At 42.4% G+C, this 12,254-nt stretch overlaps 2 long non-coding RNA genes across 2 annotated transcripts in view; one reads left to right on the top strand and one right to left on the bottom strand.

The window, feature by feature from the left end:
- Positions 1-1,549: 1,549 nt before the first annotated feature.
- Positions 1,550-12,254, bottom strand: part of LOC141557445 (uncharacterized) — a 37,955-nt gene continuing 27,250 nt past the window's right edge. The window contains exons 2-3 of the long non-coding RNA XR_012486793.1: positions 4,801-4,950; positions 1,550-2,301 (exon numbers count right to left, since the gene is read on the bottom strand). This is a non-coding gene — a long non-coding RNA (uncharacterized LOC141557445). The remainder of the gene's footprint in view (positions 2,302-4,800; positions 4,951-12,254) is intronic.
- LOC141557444 (uncharacterized) overlaps positions 4,947-12,254 on the top strand; it is a 92,280-nt gene continuing 84,972 nt past the window's right edge. Inside the window, exon 1 of the long non-coding RNA XR_012486791.1 lies at positions 4,947-6,594. This is a non-coding gene — a long non-coding RNA (uncharacterized LOC141557444). The remainder of the gene's footprint in view (positions 6,595-12,254) is intronic.

Here is a 12,254-nt window from a genome sequence, read left to right on the forward strand (position 1 = left end):
CCTCCCATGGGGCCGGTCCAGGAGAGTCTGACTGGAAGGGAGCCCCTGAGCTCCAAAGCTTTCCTCCTCCTTTTGAAAGGCGATATGGCCCAGTCCACAGACATTAAGAGCCTACTATGGGCTAGGACTACCCCAAGTTCTGGGGAAACAGACAAAAATTATGATTTCTAGCTTTAGGGAGCTTACATCCTATACATATGCATAGAAAATCATATGCAAAATATATGCAAAACAAATCCAAAAGCAAATTGAGGGGGAGGGTGGTACAGCTGGGAAGGGGAGTGTCAGGAAGTCTCATGTAGGAGGTGGGTGCACCCGATTTGTAGTGTGTACCTAGCGTTTGTAGTATGTGGTATCCTAGTATTAGTGTGTAGCAGTTAGGAGGGAGGGTATTCCAGGCATGAGGGACAGCCTGGGCAAAGTGGTGGTAGTGGGAGATGGCGGCTGGAGCTGGGGAGTATCCAGAATGTTAGTTTAACTGAATCAGAGGGCCCATAGGGAAACGGCATCCCATGAGGCAGATCTGGGAGGCCCACCACTCCTGTAGCAGTCGGGGTTCTTCTAAGCTAGGCAGCGAGGCTGCTCTGGGATTGGTTCTTGGGCAGCAACCCAGAAATTCCAGACAAGACTACCTTCCCCTTTTCCTTCCTTTATCCTGTCCCACAAAACTATAAGAAAAGTGCTTTAGATACAAAGCAAGTCCAGTATTGGAAGCAAAGTTCAGACTTGCTTTGTTATCATCCTGAGATTTTCTTTAGGAATCTGGTTCTCCTTCTGATCCAGAGCCACAATTAGGGCAGAGTGATTAGGGCATTCTCCAAGGGACACCAGATTTAAAGGGCACTGACAACACTCGAATCCTAACTCAGTGAGTACTAATTAAGCACCTAGTATGTGCTAGACATCACGAGGATATAAAAATAAAAATAAACTTCTTGGAGTAATTACCTAATTGCTTTTCATCCTACATTTCCATCCCGTTGGACAAGATTATGAGTACCTTGAAACAGCAAATGTATTTTTTAATTTCTTTGTAATTCCAGGCTCTTGGCATAATACTTGGCACACAGTAGGTGACTAATAAATGCTTAGTGACTTCACTCGCCTATCTTCCATGCTTAGAAAACTCTCCTCCTCACATCTACCTCTTGGCTTCCCACAAACCCTGTTCTAAAGTGCCATTTTCTACATTTCTGCTCTCCCTCCTCACTCCCACCTAGTTCTATCATGTCTTTATTTCAAAGACTACCTTATAGCTGACTGATTAGTTTTGTATATGGATGGTTCTGTCTCCAGTAAGAATGTAAGCTCCCCGAGGGCAAGATATCCTTCCCTTTTGTTTTTCTATCTGGTGTCTACATATACTTAATAAGGCCTTGATAAATGCTTAATTGTTGGATTAATTGAGGCATGCCTGATCAGATTTGACCACTGAATTCTTGGATCCCTGAAAGACTGTGAAGAAGAAAGAAATGGAGAAGGGCTACTATTACCTCAATTCTCAAAAATGGCAAGAGTAGAGTCCACAAGCTCTTATGGGCCAGTGAGTTTTATTTTAATTCTCTGGTGCCCCTTGTACAATGGCCCAGTCGCCCTGCCTTAGTTGTGGCTCTGAATCAGAAGAAGGACCACATTCCAAAAGAAAATGTCAGTGATAGAAAGGATGATGATGATGATGATGATGATGATGATGATGATAATTTCTTGAGCAGTGCCCTGTGGTCTCTGGCAATAGAGGGTCTATTTTGTTCCATTTGCTCAGGAAATGAATGGTTCTTGTTCTGAGCTCCTAAATTCTTAGTTATGACTCCAACTGTCCTTCCCAGACTTCCTCCAGAGTCAAACTATCCCTGGATTTGTAATGAGAAGGGGACTTCGAGATGATCCAATCAATCCCTTATCTCAGAGATGAGGAAACTGAACTCCTGAGCAGGTGAGTGATTTTCCCAATGTCACAGGGCAAACAATTAGCTCAGTAAGTAAAACAAGGTAAATTGAGGGGGAGACTGCTAACAATTGGAAATGGAAGTGTCAGAAAGGTTTCAGGTAGGAGGAGGTAGGTGCTTGAGATGAACTTTATAGGAAACCAGATATTCTGTGATGAAGCAGAAGGAGGACATTTCAGGCATAAGGGACAGCCTGGGCAAAGTTGTGGTGGTGGGAGATGGAGCGCCATAGCAAGGAGAGCAAGAATGTCAGGGGAATGTCAAACTGCAAATCTAGCATCCAAGAGTCTGTGTGGATGTCCCAATTCTTCTCCACATGGGGATCTTGGAGTCTTACAGCATTAGTGAGTCTTACCTAAATGAGGAGTGATTTAGAGAAAAAAAATCTTAACATTACCCATGTTTTATGGTGTTTCAATTTATTTTGTTAAATATTTTTCTCAATTATATAGTAGTAATAAGGTTTGGGCCACACTTGGGTATGTTGTCCATGACTGTCTGTGTTCAGCATTTCTGGTAGAGAAAAGCATTGATCTGGAGTTAGCCCTAGCTTATCTCCCCTTCACCTTTATCAAGGAATAACCTTAAAATAGTCAATCAACTTGGGCTTCTTTATTTAATTAAATGAAAAATCTGGGCAATGTGAATTTTAAAGTCCTTCCTGGCTCTAAAGCATTATGATTCTAAGTCTTAATTCAACTTAGTATACGTTTATTGAACACACAGGTGGTGCTGTAGTGCATGGAGAATCTGGCCTGAATCCAGCCTCACATTCATATGTAAACTTTGTGATCCTTGACCTCTGATGAATTCCTTAGTTTCCTCATCTGTAAAATGGGAATAATAATAGTACCCACCTCCCAGGGTAGTTGTGAGCACCAATGATAGAGAATTTGTAAAGTGCTTAGTACCATGCCTGGCACAGAATAGGTACTTAAAAACACCTTTTTAAAGGGAGATAGTGTGGTTTGGCCATATGGAATCAGAAGAAATGGATTAAGAAAAACTGATAGAGTTTAGAAAGCACTTTGTATATGTTATTTTCCTTGAGTTTCACACCAACCCTGGGAAGTAGGTTCTGAGGTTTTATTGTGCTTCTTTTTCTTTTTGTTTTAGTAGAAGGCAGTCTAGAGAATAAAGCTAGACTTTAAATTTCCCCAAAAAGTCACTTAGAAGCTGTGGCCACAGACCCATCATTTGAATTCTTTAAGTCTGCCTCAGTTCACTCATCAGCAAAAAAATGATGTAGATAATGGCCTCTAAGGGGTACTTCTGGCTACAATTCTTTTCTACCTTTATTCATTGCCCATAGCGCCAAACTCAAACAGATTTTTGCAGGCTGCACGGTGACTTAGAAAACCACATATTAACATTTTCTGTGTTTTGTTATATTGGTATTTATTTTGTTCAACATTTCCCCACTGTTTTTTCATCTGGTTCAGGCTTCACTCTTAAGAGTTTTGTGGCAACTTGCAGGCATGGGCCTGGAGCTTGCTACCTCTGGACTGTAGGGAACTCCCTCCCCTAAGGCAGATAGCCTACTGGTCTTACCTGCAGGGAAGGAGAGAAGAGGGAGGTATAAAGGGAAATGACTTGCCCAAGATCAGACAGCCAAGATTTTCCAGAGTTAGCAAGAGTCTCATGATACCTCATTCCAGGAGCTGGGGATGTGAAGAGTAAACTTGGGCTCAGAAAGTAAAGTCATTTGCCCAAGGTCACCCAGACCTTTCTGATTCCAAATCCAGTTCCCTGTCTCCATGGATGGATGTTCACTCTGCTTCTTATTCACTAGGTGGCTTTGGGATACATGGCTTCGATCTTCAGCTTTCTCATGGGCTATATTGGCATGATAATTCTTATACTGCCATATATGTATGAGTGTGTGTGTGTATACACACACACACACACACACACACACACACACACACACATATATTATGGTGTGATCCTTGACCTCTGATGAATTCCCTAGTTTCCTCATCTGTAAAAGTGAGATAATAATAATACATGCACATATAGGGTAATGTGAATATAGAGACAAATACCTATAGATATATACATATACACATATATGATATGTATGTATATTTGCACATCCCCTATAGCTAAAGATATACTTATGTAAAGGTATATAGACATGTAGGTATGCATATAGAATGTATCTAGCTATATAGGGATGCATGGGTATTTATGGATATAGAGGTATATACATATATATACAGATACCCATAGATATATAGATATATGTGTCTAAGTACATATAGGCACTAAATTTTGGAAGGACACAATGAATTACAATTGTAAAGTGTTATGTGAAACTTTATGTGAAATGCTTAGAGATAAGGATGGATACAACTCAAGTCCTAGCTTACTGAGCCATGGATCTTGGGTCAGTCATTTAATTTGGGATTACCAGTTTGGAGCTCGAAGGAGCTTTGAGGCTATCTTGCTGGGGCTGACTTACCCAGTGTTATACTAGGAGTAAGAGACAGAGGAAAGACTGGGACTTAGCTCTTCTAACTCCAAAGCATGGATTTTCCCCACTGGACCACACTACCTCTCATTGTAAAATATGAACTATTTTGATATTAAATCTGTCATCAACAAAGGTGAACAAGGTATAGACCCTGCCTCCAGAGAACTTACAATCTAATTGTAATTTGGTTTTAGAGAATTCTCATCCAACTCTGCTCTCAAAATAGTGCAAAAAACTTTGTTTACCTCCAAAATTACAATGAAGTCTTAAGAGAGAACCCCACCAATGATCACATCAACAGATTAACACCATTCATCAGAAGTCAATGCTGGGGTCCACGGTCTGACTGCATGAACTTGGATCTCATCCCCATCCTACCTCTTTGCTCCGTTCCTTGAGGTTGGGATTCTCTTGTTGGGGGGGAGCTGCTCTTTGTGTTCCTTTTGCCCAGGTCAGACAAACTTCAGACACCAGTCCCAGCAGTCCTGGATTCACTGAGGGAGCGCTGTGCATCTCAGCGATCTTTGCCTGAAAGTTTTAACAGAAATTTCAGTTACTGGCGCTTAGAGAGGCTGGGCAAGAGAGAGAGCGAAGCAGGCTGATGGGAATTGCCTTGGCTTTGTTTGTTTCAAGAGTTCACAAACCAGGCCAGTTCTTGTCAGAAAGTTAAAGGAGCTAAGATTTAAAAGGCAGCTCATAACTGGCAAGCAGCATGAGCTTAGGGGCACCAAAGCCAGAAGGAAAATTAGAGCATTTGAATGTCAGAGTTGGAAGGAACTTTAAAACATAGAAAGTTAGAATATAACTTTAGAATACAAATGCTGAAACCAAATTGAATGTTAGAACTAGAGGAAACTTCAGAACTTGGGAAGCTAAAACGTGGAATGTTAGAGCTACAACACTGGTTGCTGCGGCCAGAAGGAAACTTAGAACACAGAAGGTTATCCAGCTATCTAAGCCGCCCAGCGCCCCGATTTACAGAGAAGAATGCTGGGGATGGAGAGAACAAGTGACTTGCCTGCCCAGGGACCATGCAGCTAAGAGCTCAGCAGCTGAGTCTGGTGCTTCCGAGCTCGGTTCTTTTTCTACACTGCCACTTGTGAAATGAGAAAGAGCTTCAGAGAACCGAGCTGTGCTGATTTTAATTTTTTTTAATTGCTACATGAAAACCACTTCCCTTAAACAACTCTTCGTGAAGCCTTTTAAAAGAGGGCTACTTCACTGCAGGCGTGGAGAAATGTTCCTTGTTTTTATGTGTTGGGAAGAGGATATAAAGAAATTTGATTGCTGGACTCTGCCCACTGTCCAAACCGCTGATGTGGGTCATTTTTCTGAGACAATGTCATTGCCTCCCAAACTGTAACCCTCATTTGGTTATGAACAAGGAAATACACACAACTCCAGCAGAAATCCAGCCAAAGCAAGGGGTCCCAGTAGATTAGACATGCTGTTTTTCTCCCTCCCTCCTCCTTCCTTCCATTACAAATTCTCCAGCTTTGGGAAGTTTCAACTCTCCCCTCCACCCCACATCCCCTTTGGAAAAAAATACCTTTGAAATGATTGATAAGCCATGGAGCTGATTGGCCTGGCCCTGGGGAGCAAAAACATCTTTTGCAGTTTAATGTAAAGCCTTTCACTTCTTGCCTAATAAGTGTTGAAAGAAGCATAAATAGAAATAAGCCGGGATTTCCATGACTAACAAGATGACCACATCAGTGAGCAGTGTTTGGAGTTCGAAATGAGTCAGCTCGCGCCTCCCTGGAATAAGCGGTTGTATTCCTCCACAGCAAGGCCTGCCAGCAACACTTTGAACCTTTGGCAAAGGCAGCTAAGCTAGGAAGCGTTTAAATGGGGGTGGGGAGAGTACAGAGGGAATAAAGACCATCTCAACCCTGCCCCATGGGGTAGGGGAGAAGATCTCAGAGATAAAGGAGCCAAGTGGTGCTGGATCTGTCTTTTCAAAAGCCCTTTCACATGGTTCCACTTCCCTGCCTACTTTGTTGAAAGATGTAAAAATTTCAAACAACCGCAAAATAAACATTGCAGACCCCATCTTCTCCGAATGACCAGCATTTTCAGAATTCCAGCCTTCTCTCCCTTTGGAGCCTAGTTTAAGGGTCTGTGCAAGGCGGCCTGTGCACGTGTTTTTCCGTTACTTCAGAAACACCGCAGGTAAGGTTGGTGTTTGGGGGGGGGGGGGAATTAAGTGTGGGAGCAGGCGGGAGAGGGGGAAGGTGTCTTTATTACTCCAGCAATGTATTAGATGGGTAGATGTCTTGTCAAAATCAAACAGCTTTTCTTTATTAGGGTGAAATTGTAATGAACTCATCTGCTTCCAATATTTATAAAGAGTCGAGAAGGCCATTAATTCTACTGGTTGTGAATAAAACCATCTGTGATTTCTTTCCATTTGATGGGTTTTGGTTTTAATATACATTTTTCACAAATAAGTGCTGGTGTGTGTGTGTGTGTGTGTGTGTGTGTGTGTGTGTGTGTGTGTGTGTGCACGCACATGCGCTTGTGTCTAAGCATGTTGGGGTGTATGTGATGGTGACAATTGGGAGTCTCATAAAGAAGGAATGTGAATCGGGGAAAACTGAAATGTTTTGCTAGCAAACTCATTTCTCACCTTGTAAGAGAGGGAGGGGGGAGAGAGATTGCTGCAGCCAACTTTAACACATTAGGCGACAGAATTACCCATTCAGCCCTAATGCAATCCATGACAGGGGACCAGCAAACAGAGGATGTTTTGAAGTTTGCTTTCCTTCGGGAATTACAAGGTTCATTTAACCTAATCTGTCCTGACACTTGAATTATAATATTATGAGCGTCTTCGGAGAAGTCAAACAGTAGTTGCCTCCTTAAAAGCAAAGCAGAAGTTAATAAAATGGGCAAAATGTCAAGGAAAAAAAGGCTAATCGAATCATGGCGTAATTCTCTAAGGGAAATGTTCTCTGTATACACACACACACACACACACACACACACACACACACACACACACACTCACTTTTTTTCTGGTGGAAATCTTGGAAATCAAATGACATTTCTGTCAAAGGAACAGTGTGAACTCAGGAACCTTGCTTGATGGAATCCCAATCTCTAAGAAGACCCCTAATGGGACTGCTTTCAGAGTTTGACTTCTGAGCATTGGTTGTCCCATAAGCTAAAATGAACATTTGTCCCACTGGTTCCTTCTTCTTCTCCCTTCTAATTCCCTGCCCCACTCCCTCCAATCATCTGTATCCTGGAGACTTCCCCAGTCTCCCAAACAAATTAAGCAAATATGATTAATTCTAATGAATCACCTGCATGAATACTTGGGGCAAGATGAAGAATATCATCTACTGGTCTCAAAGTAAAAATATGGTGGGAATTCCCTGCGACTTGGGAACAAGTGAAGAGTGAACCTTGTTGGGGGTGGGAACAACTCCCTAGAACAGAGTTCATAAGCAGGAAAGTCACGCATTGAGTTCAGAATGTCCATCTGCGAGCACAGGGGTACACACATGCACAGTCCTATTTCCCGAGATCATGAAGGGACCTCGCTCAGATTACTCTCCAAAAACATTTCCCGGCCGTGTCCATGGTGTGCAGGCGGATTGGTGACCCTGTATTCTGCCTTACATAAAGGTGCTCCGTCCTGTCTGTTAAAGGACCTGCCTCCACTCTCCTGGCCCAGGCTTACTAATGGGCACCTCAGAGATGGCCCAACACACGCTTACAGGTTAAGGTCTGTTTCTATGAACACCTCCATCATCATGCATGAGTGACACATGCTTATGTGTGGAGGTGGCACAACAGAGTGCCAGGCCTGAAGGCAGGAGGACCTGAGTTCAAATCTCAGACACTTTCTGGCTGTGTGACCCTGGGCAAGTCACTTAACCTTTTTACCTTCACTTCCTCATCTGTAAAATGAGCTGAAGCAGGAAATGGTGAACCCTCCACTGCCTTGGCCAAGAAAACCCCAAATGGGGTCAGGACGAGAAATTCCTCCCTTCTGAATCATGTACATTCTGGTGTATTATGTGCGTGTTTAAGAAAGACTGAGGGACAAGGGGCAGAGAACCCCTGGGTTCCAGCGCTGCCCCTAAGGTCTCAGGAGAGCAGGAGAAAGCAGCTGGAGCCGCTCTGGTGAACTTGTCAGAACACTTGGCTCAGACTCCCACAGGACAGGCCCTCCTGGAGGAGACACATACACGCCATGAGGGCGATTAACAAGCAGGTCAGTGGTGCAGTGAGGAGAATCTGGGGCCTGAAGTCAGGAAGACCCAAATCTGAATCCAACCCCAGACACTTCCTCCTGTGGGATCCTGGGCAAGTCCCTCTACCTCAGTGTGCCTTGGTTTCCTCATCTACAAAATGAGAATGATAGTAGTACCTCCCCAGGCTGTCGTGGGGATCAAATAAAACAATAATTGTTAAACATCTGCACAGGGCCTGCACATAGACGATGCTATATAAGTGTTTTTGTTATAGATACATATATACACAATTATCTATTTCTGTGTGTATTGTATGCTTATATATTTCTACATCATGATATACATATGCGCATATATATATGTATATATATATTATGTACAGACACATCATCCCACACCAAATAAGATCTCTGCAATGCTGATGCAGCCTTATTACATATGTGGATTAGCATACACATTTATGGATGTATATTTATGTAAACATTTATGTATGCAAGTATATATAATACTGTTTACTATATTATGTGTATAATGCTATATATTATGAATATAGCTGTTTATATATATGTATGTATAGATACATATTTGGGGCATAATAAGTATATATGGCTTATGCATATATTTATAACGTCCTATCATAAGATTTGGATCTCTCTGTATAAATATTTAGTTAGTTATTTGACTTGGTGTTTCCTGAATCATTTTAAAAATAAATCTGTACAACCAGAAGCTAATTCCCACATGGATGCCCATCAGCCACAGGATGAGCTATGACCGGTTGATCAATACAAATGGAATTTAAATCTCTCTAGTGCACGGCAATAGAGATGTTGTTTTTAATAAGGTGGCTTGCAAAAAGACATTGCATTCTTATGACGACAACCAGCCAGACCCCTGGTTTTTAGTGTCCAAAAGAGTTTAATGAAAAGGCCTTTGGCCCTGGTCAGCTCTCTGACTTAGAGGAAACTTGGATGAAAACAAAGACCCTCCTTAATAGGCTGTTACACAAATAAGCCCATTGTGCCTGGCTCCCTGCCCCCAATGCATTTTATGGAGACCACCTGTTGGTCCCAAACCAGGATCTATCAGACAGAATTTTCTGAGGACCCAAGGAGAGATCTCCTGGTACGAGCTTTGCAGCAGCCCGAGCTAGTTTACATCTTTTCTGTCTTCAGTAATCCAAGAAAAAAAAAAAAAAAAAAACTCAAGAAAATGTGTCCCAACATATAACAGAACCAGATAATTATACTAGGAGGTGAGAGCAACTAAAAGCAATTGCATTCGTGGCTTTCCTTGTGACCACAAATTAATTTGCCTTAAAACGTTGTTTCAAGATCCACGGTTATGGGATCATCGCATTGGATTAGCACAAGGGAAAAAGCTCTGAATTTGGAACTTAACAGACTTAGGCTTAGGTCTGGCTGTATGATCTTAAGTAATTTTCTTCCTCGAGGAAGCCTCAGTTTCCTAGTCAGAAAAATGAAAACTTTGGACCGGAAAACCCCTGAGATCCTCCTAATGACTCAAACCAAGGATCCTTAGTTTGCAGTGCCAGGAGCAATTATGCACCCCATTCCACTACTGGCACCCAGGAAGCCAGTGAGTCTAGATTTGAGAGGCCTTTGAACCATCACCCTAACAGTGTCTCTTTCTCTTTAAGAGAGACAATCTAAGATTGTCTCTTGGAGCCAAATATGTCTGGAAATCAGAAAGCTGTCTCAAAATGTCTTTGTTAGTGTCAGTTGCCCAGAGGTATTGTCCTTCAAAAGGAGGAGGAGGTTGGAAGATGTCCAGATTCTTTGGGTTCATATACTGTGTGTTAATGTATATTAGTTTGTTTGATCACTTAAATTTTTAATGGCAGAATCTACTTTCCTCTTTCTCTTCCCTTTCTTTTTAATTTTAAATACCACAATGAGTCTTCCTTTCTCCACTTTACAAAATGCAGAACTTAAAATCGCCAGGTCTAAGAAACCAAAATAAGATACAATCTTCTGTAAGAATCTGGGAAAACTGTGGGTGGGATGGAGGAGGGGAGACAGGCACACAGGGTGTGCAGGAATTATTATAAAATTCTTTTGTAAGACCAAATGCAGGGACTGCTCTGGCTGATTGTGAGACTGTTGAAAGTAACTGACTGCACCAAAGCTTAAAACTAATCCCCTCCCCATCTCCGCGGGCAGAAGGTCAGGGGGCCGAGGCCTTTAGAATATGATCTCCATCGAGATCGAAAGGCCCAGACAATATAAAAAGTTGTAAAAAGGGGAGGGGGGAGGAAGAATAAAAGCAAAATTAAATTTTTACAATTAAGTATATTCTTTTTTCATTTAGTTAATTTCCAGCAGCTCTCGTTTATTGCACATTAAATATGTATATGTGTAGCTCTTGTACAACTTAAAAAGTGAAGAATGTAATCTTTAGGCTTTTATGGAAATTTCAGCTCTTGCACCAGGAACCTCTGACATGGAGGCCTTGGGTCAGGGTGGTACCAGGAGTGGGGGGTGGGATAGGAGGTCTCCTTTGTGTTCCCCAAATTTTTCATCAGCCGTAACCCTGTTGGAATTTGGGCTAAGTCTTCCAAGTAGCTCTGTGCCCCTAGTCCCAATTCCTCAGAAATTTCCCTCCAGTCTGGTTAAATTTTTTTTCAATCCAGTGAGTCACTGCCTGAGATTATAAATTAAGCCCAAAGTCTTTCCTGGATTTTGCTGTAAAGATGGCTCCAAATTCAACACAGGGATGACTCCCCTCAAACAATGCAGAAGTACCTTTGTCTCTTCTGCCTAAAACAGTCCTGCCTCCAATATGTAATAGTCACTGTTCAGAGAGCCCCAGGGGTGGGAAGGGAGCATATTTTAGGGGTGCACGGGGCCTAGGAACACAGAAGATTAGGACTAGAAGTGACCTTAGCACGGGGAATAGACGAGCTGGAAGAGACTTTAGAACGGATGATGTTATAACTAGAAGGAACTTCAGAGAATATCCAGCCTTTGCCTCTCTTGGTATGGAGGAAAAAAGAAAGTTTGGGATCATGGGGGAAACAGTCTGTGTGTATTTTATACATGCCTGCTGATCTTAGATTATTGAGAAGTGAAATGATGATGGACGGAAATAACTGCAGCCTTTCCTAATTCTGTCCTGTTTTACAAAACACTTTCCTCCCTCAAGAAGGGCTTCTTCACAGCCCTAGGAGATAGCTGTTTGGGTATTATTACACCCTTTTTACAGATAGACACTAGAGGCTCAGAGGGTAAGCTGTGCTGAAGATCATACGACTAATAAATGTTGGAGGTAAAATTCAATCCCAGCTTTCCTGACTCCCAACAGTCTTTCCCCAGGAAATTTTGAGGATGCGATTTGAGAGGAAGGGAGAGAGAAGAACATGAGGGAGGGGCTGTAAAAAGCCATCGCTTCCAAAACATGGGAATCTCACCAGTGTCCATGGGGCTTCCAAAATGCCCTCCCGGTTAAATCCTTTCATAACAAATGGTACTGTTTGGGGTGAGAGTTTGGGAAGTTTCTGCCAGCTCAGGCATGAGGGTAACTGAGACTCTCTGGGAGGGGACCCCCAAAATACTAGTGTCTGCTAAATGACAAATGTCATGCGCTGGAGAATGAAACTCATTGAGG

The sequence above is a fragment of the Sminthopsis crassicaudata genome, chromosome 2 (genome assembly GCF_048593235.1).
Source record: "Sminthopsis crassicaudata isolate SCR6 chromosome 2, ASM4859323v1, whole genome shotgun sequence".
Taxonomy (NCBI): Eukaryota; Metazoa; Chordata; class Mammalia; order Dasyuromorphia; family Dasyuridae; genus Sminthopsis; species Sminthopsis crassicaudata.